At 40.4% G+C, this 18,745-nt stretch overlaps 1 protein-coding gene across 1 annotated transcript in view; it reads right to left on the bottom strand.

Moving 5' to 3' along the window:
- HTRA1 (HtrA serine peptidase 1) overlaps positions 1 to 18,745 on the bottom strand; it is a 69,610-nt gene that overhangs the window by 41,465 nt on the left and 9,400 nt on the right. The window lies entirely within an intron of this gene.

The raw sequence follows: 18,745 nt of genomic DNA, 5'->3' as shown, positions 1-18,745 counted from the left end.
CTGAGATCTTTGAAATTCCCAAGGAGGAAAAAAATCTTTTGTACTTCTAAGCACAATACCCCAAACATTCTTCTCAACAGAAATAGGTTCTTTTCCAGCTCTCGAGGAATGAATCCTGCTCTGATATGGTCATAGAATCTATTAAATTTAACTGCTATTCTTGGCTTCTTTCTTCTCTATCATTTCTGCACAAGAATGTGATGCCTGGGGTTCCCACAAGTAACTATGACCTACAATTATGACCATCTACTACTATCTCCTTAGTGCTTACCCTGTAACTTTAAACTTTATAGACTCATTTGAGCAAAACAAAATACCTTTTGTAATCCCTACCTCTTCCACTCCCTTTGACCACCAAACAGGGGAAGAAAATAAGCTAGAAATAAGAAAGCTGGTAAAAGCTGGTGATACTTCTAATACGGTTCCAAGGAGATCGTATATGCTTTATAGAAAATAAATAAATCGGGGCAGCTTGGTGGCTGAGTAGCTAGAACACCAGGCCTGGAGCCAGGAAGACTCATCTTCCTGAGTTCAAATCTGGCCTCAGACACTTACTGTGTGACCCTGGACAAGTCACTTAATCCTGCTTGTCTCAGTTTCCTCATCTATAAAATGAGCTAGAGAAGAGAAATGGCAAACCACTCTAGTATCTTTGCCAAGAAAACCCCATATGGAGTCACAAAGAATTGGACAAGACTGAACAATAACAAAAATCGGGGGGGAGTAAATCAAAATCTGAAAAAAGTACTGAAGACCCTATATTTCCATCTTAACCTAGATACCTACCTACCTCCTTGGGAGACTCTCAATTTCACAGTCACCTTTACTGGAGGGATAAGGGGGGAAAGGGTAGGATATTCTCTTACTAGCACCCACGTGTCACTGCTCCTTATTACTGTGCTGTGAGCAGCTATTAAGAAAGAATTTGGGATACCTACAAAACCTCTGGACATCTGGGAGTACTGCTGAGTCATCCCAGCTGCACATCAGCAGTTTCCTCCAGCAACAGAGCAACCTTTGTAGGGAATTGTTTCCTCAAAGAGTCATTGTCCAAAGCTTTGCTGCCAGTGACACAGTACCCATCTTCCTGCTTTGGGGGAAGAGCCCTCTCTGGCACCTTTCAGCAACCCAAGTGGCATCTCTTTTTAGTTTACCTTCTCATCGGCAAGACACCCCTTGTCTGGCTCTGTGAACAAAACAGGTCTCTCTTTCACAGCTGTGGGGGGTGTGATTTTGTTTTAATTTTAAAGCCGCTTTTTAAAAAAATCTATCCCCTCCAAAAAAAGGCATGATCTACAATAAAAGTTTAATTAATCGCATTTAAAATTGAAATGATTCTTTTTATAGCCTTAGTTTGTCTTCACATTAGGAGACTTTACATTTAAAAGACCACTGAAATATAGACAGAGTGAATGTTATGACTCCCATTTTAAAGATGGGAAAAGAGACTCAGAACAGTGAGAGAGTTAGCCAATGTCCTGCAAGTTTCCTGATTTCTGGTCCCTTGCAGCTCACAACTCATACCCAGATGAAGAAGAAAGAGGAAGATGGATGAGCCGCAAGAAACCAGCAGTTCCACCACATTTGTTCCTTGTGACTGACTCGATTTTCTCTCTCTCTATTTTTCCAGGTACTTCCATTTATTCCATCTACAAGCTGCTTGGGTTCTCCTGTTGGAGGGCAATATAAATAAAGGGAATGGAAATATTCCTTCTGTAAACAAGCTCTGGAAAACACTAATCCAGAGAAATTTGCAAGCAAGTACATTAGATGGTTTCTTAGGCCCTGCTTTCTTTGGGGAAAAGAAGGAAGAACATCTAACTCCACTAAGGCAGAAGACTGCTAGAAGAGGCCTAGGGTGTTTGGAATTTTGTGATAACAACACCTCCCAGAACCACATCCTTCCTGCATTCACACCAGCCTGAGGAACGAGTTCAAACACTTCCCCCTCTGATTTGTTGTTTGTTTGTTTGTTTCCACATTAACACTTGTAAAACTGCCACACTAAAATCCAACACAGGGGCAAAAAAAGGGGGTTGAGGGGATCCTTAAGTTTGTAGAATGTGTAGAGTTGGAAGGAAAATAGAAGTCATCTAGTGATTCTTGTACAAACTTATGAATAAGAAAAGAGGCCCAGAGCATGTTTCCAAGGGTATGTATAAGGGCTTTGTTTCAACTGAGGTCATTCCTCAACTTTCCTCTACTCCAAATCTAGTTGTTTTTACGTTTAAGTCATGTCCAACTCTTTGTGATCCCATTTAGGGTTTTCTTGGCAAAGATACTGGAATGGTTTGCCATTTCCTTCTCCTGCACACATTGCAAATGAGAAAACTGAGGCATACAGGTTAACTGACTTGCCCAGAGCCATATAGCTAGTAAGTGTCTGGGGTTGGATTTAAATTCAGGTCCTCCTGACTCCAGGGCCAGCACTCTATACACTGTACCACCTAGCTGCTATAGCCCAAATCCATTTAATTAACTCCAACTGGGAAATGTAGCCCTAATTGGAGAGGCAGGATGATCTCTCCAGTCTTAGCCAAGCTCTGCCCCTAACTCTCTAAAAAAGTCAGTAAGTAGCCTAAGCCAAAATGTGGCTCTCATTTTCTTCAGCTGTATAATTTGGAGTTGGGACTAAATAATCTCAAAGGATTATTCCTGTGTTTATCCTCCATCTCCCTACAGGATATGAGGCAGCATATGCTGTTAAATGTTAAACAATCAGATTTGGGGATGGGGAGGAGAAGGAAATATACCAAGACACACTTCTAAGTTTAATCTGAATTTTTAGCATTTTCCCCATCACTTTCTTAAGGCTAGACAATAAAAAATAAATAAATCAAGACTTGATTTGTAGCATTCAGTGATTTCTGAGGTTCAAATGCTCATAGTGAAATTTTAACAATCAGTTCTGGAGAAACTGTTCAAAATGGATCAGCACACTTCTGTGTGCAATTCAGTATTGGACATGATAATATTAAATTATTACAGAAAGGGACAATAGTGGAACAGAACAGAAAGTCTAAATGATAAATCTTTCAAAGGCCCAACTACAGGTTTAAAAGAAATCAAATGAATATGGTAGCTGATAAACATTGGCAAAGGCATTATCAAGTAGATGATAAACTGTGATATCAATGAACTGAGAAAAGGAAGTTTACTGATGTTTCAGTGTCAAACAAAATTAATAGCAAAATACTAGACCAAAGAAGTTTGACTTACTTTCAAATCATTTGGAACAAAAGCAAAAAGTTTTTTTTAGAGAAATGGTTTTGTTCAATATTTTATAACTATTCCAGTTACAAAGCTTATGTATTTAAGGGCAGGATTGAATGTAATCCCCCATTTTAGCTCAGATAACTTAACTCTAAGGTATGAATGCATATCAATAAAGACTGATACCATAAACAAATTAGGGGAGCAAGGAATAGTGTATTTGTCAGATTTATGGAGAATGGAGAAATTTTTGACCAAATAAGAGATAGAGAACATTATGAAGTACAAAATGGAGAATTTTGATTACATTAAACTGAAAAGTTTTTGCACAAACAAACCCAATGCAACCAAGATTAGGAGGGAAGCAGAAAACTGGGAAAGGATTTTTGCAACTAGTGTCTGTGATAAAGGCCTCATTTTTAAAATATATAGAGAACTGAGTCAAATGTACAAGAATACAAGTCATTCTCCAATTGATAAATGGTCAAAGGATACAAACAGGCAGTTTTCAGAGGAAGAAATTAAAGCTATCTATAGTCATATGAAAAAACGCTCTAAATCACTATTGATTAGAGAGCAAATCAAAACAACTCTGAGGTGCCACATCACACCTATCAGACTGGCTAACATGACAAAACAGGAAGATGATAAATGTTGGAGAAGATGTGGGAGAATTGGAACACTAATTCATTGTTGGTGGAGCTGTGAGCTGATCCAACCATTCTGGAGAGCAATTTGGAACTATGCCCAAAGGGCTACAAAAATGTGCATACCCTTTGACCCAGCAATTTCTCTTCCAGGACTACATCCCAAAGAGATCATAAAACTGGGAAAGGGTCCCACGTGGACAAAAATATTTATAGCAGCTCTCTTTGTGGTAGCCAAGAACTGGAAATCAAGGGGATGCCCATCAATTGGGGAATGGCTGAACAAGCTGTGGTATATGAATGTAATGGAATACTACTGTGCTATGAGAAATGATGAACAGGAAGACTTCAGACAGGCCCGGAAGGACTTATACGAGCTGATGCTCATTGAAAGGAACAGCACCAGGAAAACTGCGTACACAGCAACAACCACAGTGTATGAGGAATTTTTCTGGTAGACTTAGTCCTTCATAGCAATGCAAGGACCTAAAAAATTCCCAATGGACTTTAGAGGCAAAACATCTAGAGAAAGAACTATGGAATTGGATCACAGAATGAAGCAGACCATTTTCTTTTGTATTATATTTTTGTTTTGTTTTGTTTTATGGTTTCTCCCATTCATTTAATTCTTCTATTCAACATGACTAAGGTGAAAATGTATTTAATAGGACTATATGTGTAGAACCTATACAAGATTGCACGCCACCTCGGGGACGGAGGGGGAAGGAGGAAGAGGGAGGGGAAACAATCTAAAATATATGGAAGTGATTGTAGAACACTGAAAACAAACAAAATAATTTTTAAAAATGATTCCTAAAACAAAAAAAGAATGCATATCAATCAATCAAACGGCTTTAAATTAAATATGAAAAAGTCTTTGAAAACCATTGGATGAAGAGAAATGAGGTCAGAAATGAAGTCTAAATTCTAATAAGCTGGAGGATTTGGGTGTTTTCTCTGGGTCCAGCACGAGTCCTAATTCCATGGAGTTAGCTAGAAGGAGGAGGAATGCCATAAATCAGAGCATATGATTTTCCAGCACACCTTTGAGAAGCAAAAGTAGGACTGAGAAGTGTCAGAGACAGGAGACATCAAAGGAGATCACAGGCTCTAACAGAATCTCCAATAAGAAGATCCAGGCTAGGGTCCAAGAAAATTGTCTCCTCTTTCCTCATCTTCCCCTCCAAGTGTCTCTCTATCCACAGACACTACAGTATAATCAGCCGTTTCATTACTCAAATGTTTCCAGTAAACTGAATTTTCTTTCAACCACAAAAGGGATGAGTATGAACAAGAGATAGATATAAATGTTAAAGTTAGGCAGAAAGCCCAGCCTCTGCCTACATGCTAGGAATTTTCCTAAATGGGGGCTCAGACTGATTATGACTGAACTAGTAACTTTTTATCTAAAGTAAACTTCCTAAAGCTGAAGAGGAAGACAAGTCAATTAATGTCTCAAGGCTCCAGTTTCCTCATCGTATGTCTGGACAGGGGGGTGTAACGGGTGGGGAGCAGAATAAGGCTTGGAGGTAAGAAAGAAGAAATGGAACCAGGCATTGGAAACTGCCCTGGCAAGCTTTCCTCCAGCATGTCCTGGTGGCAGAGAGCAGCTGAGGTGAGACAGTTGTGTTCACACTGGCTCCTCTGCCCATGGTTCCAGGAGCTAAGGTTTTTAAAGGAAGCAGACAGAGTGGATGCCGTTGCAGCATCTTTGGACAAAGGTGGCTACTCCATTCCTGGGGTCTACAGAGAGGGAACAAAGCAGCAGTCAGATGTGGCTTGGAGGCATGTCAGGGCAATACTCTCCCTCTAGTGAGGCACCCTGGATGCATGTCTTCTGTGGGTTTGGGCAGTCACTTGGTTGTTTTCCCTTTGGAAACTGTGTCAAGAGAATTGTGGTATGTCTGAGCCCATACTATGGTTTGGGCACCCCCAAATCTTAGAGAGGGCTTCAAGGATCACCTCTATACAACTGACTTTTGTGTCCTTATCTCTAGTTCTGAGCACTTCCCCCAAATTTATAGTCGTAATTCCAGCCAACTACTGGGCATATCATGCCAGAACTGTAACCCCATCTTATATAAAAGGTAGCTCTTGAGCTGTGCTTTGAAGAAAACTAGAGATTCTAAAAGGAGTGAGTACATGCCACAACTTGGACAAAGAAAGGGTCAGGGCCAGCTCTGTGTGGGTGATTAAAAAAAGACTGACTTTACTAGACCATTGAGATCAAGAAGGAGAAGCAGGCTAAAAATGTAGGTTGGATTCGGGTTGTTAAAGGTTTAAAAAAAAAAGGTTTGTTTCTGACTCAGAAGTAACAGGGAGTCACTACTTTATTGAGTTGGGAGTGCTGCATAATCAGACATGTACCTTAAGAAAGTCTCTTTGGCAGCCCACACTGTCTCTTACCCAGACTTTAAACACTTTGCCTAGGTTGCCAATGTATTTTATAGGAAAGCAGTGGGGCAGATATATTTCTGTTTGCTCTGAGCTAAAAAAAAATACTAATGATGCCTCCCTTCCCTTGTATACAGGAAAATTTATCTTTCATCACAATTACTATCAATTTATGCTAAGGTAGAAAGAGCATTGGTTGGATGTCTAGAGTCAGAAGACCTGGGTTCCTATTCTGGCTCTAACATTTACTAGCAGTGAGTATCTACATCAGTAAGTCACCTACTTTTCCTGAGCTGCAATGTGGAAAGAATTCTGCAAAGCATAAAATGAAAGGGCAGTTATCATCATCATTACTTTAGATCAGAGGTTCTTAATCATGAATTGGTGAACTTTTTTTAAAAAATCTTTTGATAACTCCATTTCCAAATAAATTGGGTTTCCTCTATAATGTATTTTATTATTTTGTACACTTAAAACCATTATTTTAAGGAAGGTACCTTAGCTTCCACTGACTGCCAGAGCAGGCAAGGAGGAAGGTAGTCTATGTTAGAGAAAATGTTAAGAAACCCAGTTTTAGATCATCATCATCATAATAACCAAACCTAAAGAGCACTCCAACCACCTGTAAACTTTAGTAACTGGGGTAGATTTTTAAGTAGAGAAAAAAAGTCTATCTTCTCCATCCATGAAGAAAGCAAAAATCTAATATTTTTAAAGGGGGTCAGGGAGGAAGAAGGAAACCTTCATGAATAAATGAATGAAAAGGCATTTATTAAGAGTTTATTATGTGCCAAACACTGAGCTAAGGGCTGAAGATAGAAATATAATGAGGAAAAACAACAGTTCCTGCTCTCAAGGAGATTGCAGTCCAATACATGAAAACACACACAGGAGAACGGTGGTCAAAGAGAAGCACTTTGTGTATAGAGAGGATTTCTTCATAAAGGGAAAGCCCCATTTTTCCTCTGCTATTTTGATTATCAGTGAGTCAGTATCACATCATGTAATTTTTAATGGAACGTCCAACCAGAGAGCAAGAATTGTATCTTCTGAACGTTCCAAAATCACATCCCATCTCTCAGTGCCCCTAGATGACCTGAAAGTGAGAGATGCTGAAAAAGTCATCAGAGATAATGTATAATTTGAAAAGGAAATGTGCTAGTTAGATAGCAAAAGTAAGGGACCAAGGCTGGACAGGCCAGCGGTCACACTGGTGGCCATACAGAAGAAGGACTCCAGTGTCAGTTGGCTGGCAGACAAGCATGTATTAGGCACCTGCTACTTTCCCGTTGCTTTGCTAGGTGCTGGAGATGAAAAGAATGACAAAAACAGCACTTGCCTTCAAGGAACTCGGAGTAGAAAAGAGGCAACATGCAAACAACTATGTATGTACAAGATGTACACAAGGTAGATAGAAGGCAATTTCAGAGGGAAAGAGCTGGTACTAAGGATGGCTGGAAAAAAAGATTTTAGCTGAGACGTGAGGAAAGCTCAGAGGCAGAGATGAGGGAGGGAGGGAAAGCGTTCCAGGCACAGGAGACAATCAGTGAAAACGTGTGGAACGGGGAGACAAAGTATCTTGTTTGAGGAACAGAAAGGACTATTGGGTGGATCTACAGGAGACTGAGTGAAGGACATGCAGAGACTGGGATGAGGTATGGATGGGTTGCAACCTAAACCAAAGAAGAAGTAGCTGAAACAATAACGTCATGAATCCCTCAAAGTATCACAGTCAGTACCTACAGAACATGGAGATGATAAAATATTAAAGGACTAAAAGCTAAGATTATTCTAAAACCAGACAAAAGACTAATGTCAGCATTATTATTAATAGAAAGCATCTAACCATTTGTTCTATGGCAAAACATTAAGCAGCAACTGAGACAAGTCACATTCTGGGTAAGGAAAACTCTCATCATGTACAACATGAACATATGTTTGTGGTTACTGATTTTTAAACTCCCCATTGCTAGTGAGAGCTCAAATGAGCCAACATAATAAGATAAGCCACCCACATTGTCTAAGTCTTTTGAATTTACTAATTGCTAGCTTTCATTCTGAAGAAAGCACTGAGGATTCTTTTCATTATAAATTATCAGTCAACAACATAAATTCATCAGTGTCAATCCTAGGGACAAGCCTCCTATCCCTGGAGTTTTATGAGGAATATTTTTGTTTGAATACTAAATTGACTATATTAAGCCTGAGACCCAAAGCATTCTGAACATAAAGGAAAAGCAATCAGTGGTGTGGTAATTAGGAAATGAATGTGTGCTTCTGAGAGAAATTAAACACACACACACACACACACACACACTTTTACTCCAAGGCAAGAAAGGTGACCTAGAGATAAGAACACAGCCACAAAAAGGTCAGCATCCAAATGCAGAAGATTTTTGGCCAAGGCAACCCATGAAGATGGTCTGTTACAGTGCAGAGGAAGTCTTCACATTGATGAAACACGAAGTCTTCTCAAGTATTACGGAATGCAGTAAAGATTTGGAAGAGGAGCAGTAAGTTAGGAAGGGGAACATATTTGTTCTTTATGTTTCTCTCTGATTATATCCTTATTACTTTCCCCTGATTTCATTCTCTCCTATTCCTCCAGGCGTTTCAACCCCTAAATCACCCCCTCTCTCTGTAATCTTTCATCTCTATTTGCTCCTCTGCTTCCTACAAACTTGCCTAGGTCTCCAGCATCATTAAAAAACTGTCTTCAGACCCTACCCCTATCCCAGTCTATCCCCACTTTTACAGCCAGACACCTTGAAAAAATCCATCTACAATCCTTGTCTCCCCATCCTCTCCTTTCACTCACTTCAGCACCTTTGCAAAGTGGACTTTTACCTCATTAGCATGAAACTGCTATCTCTCAATTGCCAAGTATCTCTTAAATGCACAGCCCAACGGTATTTCTAAATTCTCAGTCTTTTTATTGTAGTTCAGTCATTTTTTTTAATTCACATCCAAATCTCTAGGAGGGGTTTTCTTGGCAAAGATACTGGAATGGTTTGCCATTTCCTTCTCCAGCTCATTTTACGGATGAGGAAACTGAGGTAAATGGGATTAAGTAACTTGCCCAAGGTCACATAGATAAGAAGTGTCTGAGGCCAGTTTGAATTCAGGAAGATAATCTTGACTACAAGCTCTGCCACCTACCTGCCCCCCTTCTACCTTTTAGGAAAAAATTTTTTTAAATCTGTTTTGTCAGTTTTTTCCCATTCCTGCTGACTTCTTTTTGTACTGTTTTCCATTACAACCCCACTGGGTAGCTTTTGAAGGAATCTGGGTTACTAGCAATAGGAACTTGAAGAATAAATGCAGTATTCTTACCTGGGGTTCAAAGCTCTCTTCACCCCACTCCTGCTGCACATGACGGCTCAGGTTTAAAAGTACTAAATAACCAGATGCTGCCTGTCATCACTCTCAGTGAATCCTCAAGGTTCTTTCCTGTTTCGGTCTCAAGTCCACTCTTTTAGCTTCTGATCCAAACCACTTTGACATCATAGCCTGTTCCCTCACCAACCCCCCCTGGCACCAACTCTGTGAAATCTTGACTCCTCCACTAGCTCCTCCCCAGACTTTGATCCTTGGGTGATTCCAGCCTGTGCACTTTTGAGCCACCATCTTGGATCTACCATATTACTCTTCCAGGTCTGCTCCTCTACCTCTTTTCAAATCCTACCCTCTTCTTAGGTCTTTGGACCACTCCACTATTTTCCCCTGACCTAGACAAGCTGGCCTAGATTAATAGTATATATTCCATCAATAGGGACTTTTGTAATAATCTAATCCAATCCCTTCATTTTACAGATGAAGAAGAGAGGGAAGTCCCAAAATAATATGACTTTCTCATTTACTAAATGGTAAACTCCGTGAAAGCAGAGACTGCATTTTACCTCTTTTTGTATCTCCCGAGCTTAGCGCAGTGTCTGATGAACACTAGATACTTACCAAATGTTTATTGATGGGTTGGTTGGTTACAGGGCTGGGTAGTTCCAACATCAGCTAAAACCTAAGTCTCCTAGTACAGTACTTTCCACTATGCCACTTATTACTTATAATTCCTTATAATAATTCCTTTAATTCCCCATCTCTTCACAATATCCCTCTACTAACTAACTAGTACACATTTGCATTTCAACAGCAATTTTTAAAGACTGAAAAAAGAGGCATCCCAGTCCCAGCAGATGAGTGCTGAGCCTGAAGTTAAGAAGAACTGACTTTGAATCTGACCTCAAACACTAGCTGTGTGACCCTGGGAAGTCACTTAACCTCTGTTTGTCTCAGTTTCTTCAACTGTAAAATGGGAGTGCTAATAACAGCATCTCCCTCTAAGGGTTGTCCTGAGGATCAAGTGAGATAATATTTGATTAGCACCATGTACTATATAAATGCGTATTTCTTTCCCTCTCCAAAGACAATCAGAGCCTCCTCAAGATTAAAGACAAAAAGGAAGATCTCCAAGCTAACCAAATTAGTTTTAACGGTACTTTTTTTGTGGCAGAATGAGAATTAAAGCAGTGGATAAATGGATAAACAAACGGTGGTATATGAATGAAACAGAATATTATTAAGTTATAAAAAAATGATAAACTTTATTCTAATGGGTCCAGATAGTTTGTCGTTAAGCATGTTTTCCCTTTGTAATTCTATGTATTTTATGCCTTTTAAAACATTATTCTGAGGAGTCCATAAACTTCTCCAACCTGCCAAAGGGGTCTTTCACCAAAAAAAAAAAAGAAAAGAAAAGGAAAAAGTTAAGACTTCCTGAGCCTGAAAGTCTCAAGCAATCACCTGAAGTTTTCATACTTTCTGGGAAATTTCACACTGTTTTGAGGTTTCAGTTTGTTTGATTTCTTTTTAAAATACCAGCTTGTCCCAGTGAGGGTAGCAATCCTTTTGAATTGCTCTGTGGATCACAGGGACTCATCAGGGAAATTGAGGGTCACCTATGTACTCCCTAAATATCACGGACAGCTAAAAGAATTTTGACTCTGAACAATTCAACTTACACTCAGGTCCCCTCTGCCTGTTGGGATCTTATTTCCAAACTCATTTTATCCACTGACTTCTTTCCTGACTCCTAAACATGTCTGGATCTCCCCAATCTTTAAAAAAAGAGAGAGAAGAAAAACCTTCCTCTTGACCCTAATATTCCCTCTGGCTCTTATCCTATATCTCTCTTTCTCTTCATAGCCAAATCCTGCAAAAAAAAAAAATCTGGCCACCCTTCTTGACTTCACTTAACCACCTCCCACTCATTTTTCTTCTCCCCTTCCATTTGGGCTTCTGTCCATTCCTCTTAACTAAAGTTGCCTTTTCCAAGGCCACCAAAGATTTTGTTGCTAAATACAGTGGGTTGTTTTTTTTTTTGTCATTCCTCATCCTTGACCTCTCCGTAGGGTCCATTTCTGCTAATCTCAGTCCTGGATACTCTCTCCTCCCTGACATTTCCCAACACTGCTCTAACACCCTACATCTCAGTCTAGTATCTGACAGATTCTCAATTTCTTTTAAAGAATCATTGTCCATTTCTCAACTGTAACCTGTATATACTATAGAGCCCTGTCCTGGGCACTCTACATTATCTCTGTGAAATCCAACAACTCTTATGGATTCAATGATCAATTTTCTCCCCCACTAAAATGTAAGATCCTTGAGGACAGGAATGATTTCACTTTTGTCTTTGTATCCCCAGTGCCTAGCACAGTGCCTGCCATATAGTCGGAGTCCCAAAACTGCTTGTCCACTGACTCCCAAATTTACATATTCAGCCCTCATCTCTCTTCTGACCTCCATCCAATTTCCCCTCTCTCCAAGTGAACTAGATGTTTCACTAGCTTCTCAATCTCAATTTCTTTCCCTTTAGCTCCATCCTTTCTTTCAAACCTCCTTCTTTCTGTGAAGGGTCACTATTGTTCATTCAACCACTCAAGTTGCAAGGTAGAATCATTCTCACTTTTCCCCACCGTATCGAATAGGATGCCAGGTGTTGTCAATTCTACCTCCTAAACAGGTTCACAGGCAACCCCCTTCTCTACTCACCCAACCATACTAGCTCAGGCTCCAGACATGAGTATGAAGCTGACCTCAGACACTTAAATGATAGAGTGATCCTGGCCAAGTCACTTGATCTCTATGTACCTCTGTTTCCTAATCTGTAAAATGGGTATTATAATAATACCACCTACCTTACAGGGTTATTGTAGGATCAAATGAGTTAACATATGTAAAGTGCTATGTAAATGCTAGCTATTATCATCATCATTATTAATATTAACTAACTCTAAGAGTTCAAGGATAAGTCAGAGACCATCTACTTAGCCCAATCTATACCTAAATAAGAATCTTCTTTACCCATATCTTCTGTACCTACTCATAGCTTTTACATTAAGACCTCCAGTGAAAGAGGACTCACCTGTCTCCTGTGGCAGCCCATTCACCCCAAAGGGTTTTTTTTTTCCTCATATAGAGGCAAAAACTGCCTCTACTTCTCCTATAGTTCTGCTTTCTGAAGCCAGGCATTTAACTGTAATACTTTTCCATAGTGTCGCCCTTAAAACAGTTAAAAAGAGGCATCATCTTCCCTCAAGTCATCTGCCCTCCAGGTTAAATATACCGTTTCTTCAGCAGATTCTCTTCACATGACTGTCATCTCAAGACCCTTTACAATCCTAGTTGACCATCTCTAGAAATTTTTCACCTTCTTAAAATGTGGCACCCAAATCTGGAAACAATAGAGCAGATGTGGTCTAATAAGGGCTGTTGTTGTGTTCATCCATTCATAGATTGTAGCAAAGCACTTGACAAGTCTTTCATGCTCTTCTTTTGGAAAAGATGTTGAAATAGAGGCTAGATCAGATCCTGAAGATTCGTTCTTTTAAAAAAAATATTTAAAATTTATTATTATAAATTATTATTTAAAATATTTTAGTAACAGTATTGCAATGTAATTAGTTTCCTTTGTATTTTATCTTATAGTTTCCTTTGTATTTTATCTTTAATTTAAAAACATCAGTCTGAGGTCTAGAGAGTCCTTAGATTTCATCAGACTGACAGAAGGGTCCATGACACCCCAAAGAGGTTAAGAACTCTGGGCTACGTGATAGTATAGTTCGGTGGAACTGGATGGATAATCAGATCCAAAGTGTAGTCGTTAATAGTTTAACATCAATTTATAACTAAGTTGCTAACTGAGTGCCCCAGGGACATATGTTTGGTCCTGTAATATTTTAAACATTTATCATTAAATTGGTTAAAGGTATGTAGTGCATGCTTATAAGTTTGTAGATGACATGAAAGTAGGAGGGATAACTGTGTGCTGGGTGACACAGTCATGAATCCCTAAAGACTTCAACAAGCTACGATGTTGGGTTACATATGACATGATGAAATTCAATAAGCATAAAGATAAAGTATTGCATACAAAGTAGGGAAGGCATGATGAGAGAGGAGTTGTTCTGAAGAAGGGTTTAGAGGACTGCAAGTTCTAGATGTTCAAAGTGTGATATGGCAGCTAAAAATCTAATGAAATTGGGTTCCATTGAGGGAGGCATGGTGTCCAGGACGAGGGAGGTGACACTCTTGCTGTTCTCTGTGCTTGTGATTATCAATAGTAAGTTGCTGTTTCCCTCCCAGCCTGATGACTTTCTCTTCTTTGCCTCATTAAAGGGGCCATGCCCTGACTAAACAATCCTGTTCAGTGAAAGGGTGAGGTAACCTAAGTGAGTACCTGCATAGACCTTGTGCTAAAGGGGCCAAGATCTCCCAGTGCATCCTGAGTCATCTCCAGTCATCCTGAGGAATATCTGGTCACTGGATTCAGATGGCTCTGGAGGAGAAGTGAGGCTGGTGACCTGCACAGCCCTCCCTCACTCAAAACAAGTTAAGTGCAAGTCATGTCATCATTTCTCTGATGGCGTGGTCTTCTTCTTCTAGAATTCTACCAGGAATTTAATTCAAGCTAATGGTTTTATAGCTGCAAAGCATTACATATATGTATGCATAAATGGGTGTATGTATACATGTATGTATGATCTAATTTAGCCCCATAACCCTGTGAGATACAGGTAGTGCAGAGCATATATTACTAATTCCTCTATGCTGGTGAGAAATCCAAGGTTTATAGAAGTTAAAATGGTTTTATGAAAGTCATAGAGTAAATGGCAAGCCTGAGTCTAGAAGTCCCAGGGCTCTGAACTCCAAGTCTAGTGCTCTTTTCATTACATCAGGCTCAGTAAGCACACCATCTTTGTCCTCAATTCATTCATTCAACAGAGATTCATTAAGCCATGTAGAATAGTAGAAAGAGTTCAGAGAGCACTGGACATGTCCCAACCCTGCCACTTCCTGGCCCTTTGACCTTCCTTGACTGACCCTCCGTTTCTCATCAGTGAAGAGCCAGCTGATCCGTATGGCTCCTCCCCATTCTACCATTCAGTAATTCTCAAGATCTCACATCACCTGATTCAACCTATTTCATTTTTAGAAAACTTCAGCACTGAGTGATACAATTTCCTCATTCAACACAAACATTTATTAGTGGCCTTACTATGAGGACTCAGATTTCCTGATTTGAAAAGCACTCCCCTTCTCACTGAACCACAAGACCTCCCTTAGCCATAATCCCCAGGTTCTGCAACCTTTTTTAGCCCTGTCTATGTCACTATGTCACTGTAGCTTGAGCACCAGAGAATAAAAAGAGATGGAGAAATAGGAAAGAATTGGAGAAAAGGAAAGGAAGGAGAAGGAAGAGAAACTGGGAATGAAGAAAGGAGCTGGGAGAGGTGGAGGTACAGATAGACCTCCTGCATGTGAACCAGGAGGTCAGAGGTTAGGTGGCTATGAGAAAGTTAGACTGTTGCCTAAACAATAGGAACAGTGCTTAGAATGTTAACTTCAACCTGACACTGGTCCCTTTTATAAGATAACTGCAGCTGGTAGAGAGAAGCAATGGGACATATTCAGTGCGAGCAAAGATGATGTTTACTAAAAGAAAAGCCTGTTTTGTGGGATTTCATGCTTAAATACAAGAATTATTGTGAGAAGCCAAAGGAGAAAAGGCCAGATCGGATGGGGGGAGGGAGAGGAAGAGAAAATGATGAACCAGGAAAGCTGCATTTCAAATGGGCTATTTTGGGGAGAGATGAACAGTTCCAATGCACACAGAACCTGTTGTCTGGCCTAGAACTCCTCCCCCAGTGAGCTTCAGCCACCCTCTCTCCCTGTGGGTTATGTCTCAGTAAACAGAGTCTGGGACCCAAAGAAGAAATAGATTTAAATTTACCACTAGAAATATTGAGGTGTGAAGCAGGGAGTATTGTCCTCTGTGCAAAAAAAAGGAAGAAAAGAAAAGAAAAACTAGTGCTCTGGTAAAGCAGGGGGAAATACTTGTCCACTGTGCAACAGAAGTAACAGGTCAACTGGTGCATCCCACAGGACTCAGTTTGCCTCACTTTTAATTAGAGTGGCTGCAATCTGTCTGCCCCACGACATAAATTTCAAGGAAACTGGTCAAAAACGTCTGCAATTCCAAGTCTGGCCCCAAGACAGTCTGGGACAGGGAGAAAAACAAAGAAAAAGCAAGTCCAGGAAACCTAATAGACTGCAACTGCCAATTCCATGGTGATTGGGGGTGGGTGGGGACCTGGGAGGGGATGGCAAAAATGGGGCCTCTGCACCATGCTGAGATGTTCCTCCTAGAACAAGAGCTGGAGACTTCCAAAGATGGGGGGCAAGCTCTGATAGGGCCCTTCTCTCCTTATGGTATGGGTCACCGATCCAAAGAGTAAAGGATGAGGAGACAAAGATACCTTTCAGGATGACTCTGTGTCTTGCATACAAGGGGCATTTAATACACCTCTCTGGAGCTGAAGACAAAATTCTCTGAGCCAGAGGCCTTCAGACAACAGATCATTAAAATGAAGTTGAAGATGGCCACTCTATTCCAGTCCTCTTATGACCCACTTTGTTTAAAAAGGAATTGAAGTTATAACTCAAGTATTTGTTTGTTTTAGGGTTTAAACCATTTTCTTAATGGTTTAAATGAGGGAGAGAGGAGAGAAAAGTGGTCTCTCCAAGTGGTGTTAGCTATCTCTCTCTTTCTGGTCCTGTCACACAGACAGCTTAGCAAACTTACTGTGAGGGAAATGTGCCACATGCCAGACTGCTGGACTGAATTGTAAATCCCTCTATCACTCACTTAACAACATAAGGGAAGACTTCATCCAGAGACTCTGCTCAAACCTTAAATAAAGGAGATCATAAAGCAGGCGAAAGAAGACCTAAAAAACTCAATTGGACAGCCAGAGAATAAAGTTCAGGATCAATAAAACTAGTGGCAACTTGGGCACACAGATGGCAAACCTCTACATACGCGTCACTGGTGTGGGAGCCACAGTTTGGATCTATTTCTTCAGTCCCCTTGTTTTTTCCAGCCACAAAGAGGGTAATTTTCCTTCATTCCTTCCGGTAGTTACCCATTTAGCTTGACTGCTATAAGGCTTGGGTGAGACTAGAGTGACCCATTCTTCTTGCTCCTGTCAGATGGAGGACCATCAAGATTTTTTGCCTGTAGGCCATCTGGCCTGCCTCACCCCCATGTGACATACTGATGAAAACTGTGGAGCCCCGAGTCTTACTGCCAATCACTCTGCTTCAGAGCTCTTACAAGCCTCTATCCTTCACACAGCTGACCTTTCTTTTATGTTCTCTCTTCCCAAGTCTGAGGGTGACCTCCTTGAGAGCAAGGACTTTCAGACTACTTCCACTTGTTTCCTCAAACCTTAGCGTAATTCCTCCCCACAATACATAAATAAATGCTTTTTCATTCATTCAATTTCACTTGTTACCTTGATGCTTAAACATCAAAAGTCATATTACCATAATATTTAACTTGAATTTTTCAGTCTGTGATTTCAAAAGTGCTTGTAGAGACTCTATCTTTGGAGGTAGGTAGAGGAGGTGCCATTATACCCATGTCACAGAGGAAAGAATTGAGGCCAACAGACCTGAAGACATTTGCCCAAAGTCACAGAGTCTTTGATAGAACAAGTCAGGGGCAGAATTAAAGTCAGGACTCAGGCCCTCTTCAATATCATTCTCCTCATCGGGGTAATTGCAGGTGTTTGATGGGAACTGCTGTTTTCTTTTAACATAACAGTCTTTTATGAGCTAGTTAATTTTTTTAAGTTTTTAAATCAAGTCTACCCATATAAGTTCTTTTAAAAAATCTCCACCAAAAGCCAAACTTGATGTATCTATTATTATCTTCAGGGAAACAGCTGAAAGCTCAGTTCACAAAAACACTATCAACTTTCCCCTTGATAAGCATCTGGCTCAGTTCCTGACCTTCCCAGATTTCTCAGCTAAGCAGTCTTCCTGCTCTGGCTACTCCTTCTTGTGAGACTGCTCTGCCAAAATCATTCAGCCTCCCCCTGGAATTCTCTTTCCTTCAACAAAGTGGCCCAAAGTAGGATGCCTGAACTCGGGAGACATCAATCGCTTAAGGGGATTGGAGTGTAAGTAAGGATCAGTGACTTGAGTGAAGGAATGAGAACCCTAGATCAAGTAAGGTGGGGAGAAATTAGGGAGAGCAGGGTATTTTGTGAAGAACAGGGTCCAGTGCAAACAGGGGGATGCTGGGAATGCCCAGGTTTCACATCAGTGTTGACATAGAGCAAGAACACAGGTTTCTTCGCTGGCTAATCCAAAGGTTCTTAATATGGGGTCTCTGGGTAGATTTCAGCGGATCCAGGAACTTTCATGCGAAATAAATTGTTTTTTTAATAAGATTGGTTTCCTTTTTAATCCTATGTATTTTATTTTATATATTTAAAAATTATCCTGAGAAGGGTTCCCCAAACTGCCAAAAGGGTCAAATATGCACCAAAAATATTTACAACCCTCAATCCACTTCAAACCACTAATTTTATAAATGATGAAGTAGAAGCCATTGGGCTAAAAGGACTTGCTAAAGGTTAGCAAGGTAATAAATGATAAAACCAGGTCATCTGTCCCCAGTCCAGGTACCTACCATGCTACCTCTCCAGTCAGTACAAAGTTAAGCAGTCAGAGTGCAGCTGAGTAATGTTGAAGAGCCAGAGGTATAGGTGGAAGGAAATGGTTTGATTGAGAAGATAGTCTCAGGACAAAAAAACCAGAGATTTAGAAAGGAACAAGATGAGGTCCTGGGGGAAAGTGGGGGGGTGGGGCGCAGAGAGAGGTGGAATGGAAGAGGAAGTTAGCAGGAGGCAGGCAGATGCCAGAAGTAATTTCTGGCTCAAGTAATCAGCTCAGGAACAGTTAAAACCAAGATGGTGTAGGAGAAGCAACCTTCTTAGTCCAGTAGGGATCAGAAGATCTGAGTTCTAGTCCCTGCTCTGCCACTGAATGGAAGGGATGAGAATAACCACTTATACAGCACCTACTACGTCTCTGTGCTAAGCTCTTTGAGCCTTATAATGATCCTGCAAGGCAGATGCCATTAT

Source organism: Notamacropus eugenii, chromosome 1 (genome assembly GCF_028372415.1).
Source record: "Notamacropus eugenii isolate mMacEug1 chromosome 1, mMacEug1.pri_v2, whole genome shotgun sequence".
Classification (NCBI taxonomy): Eukaryota; Metazoa; Chordata; class Mammalia; order Diprotodontia; family Macropodidae; genus Notamacropus; species Notamacropus eugenii.
Note: the sequence above shows the minus strand (reverse complement) of the source record. Positions and strands in the feature narration are given on the sequence as shown.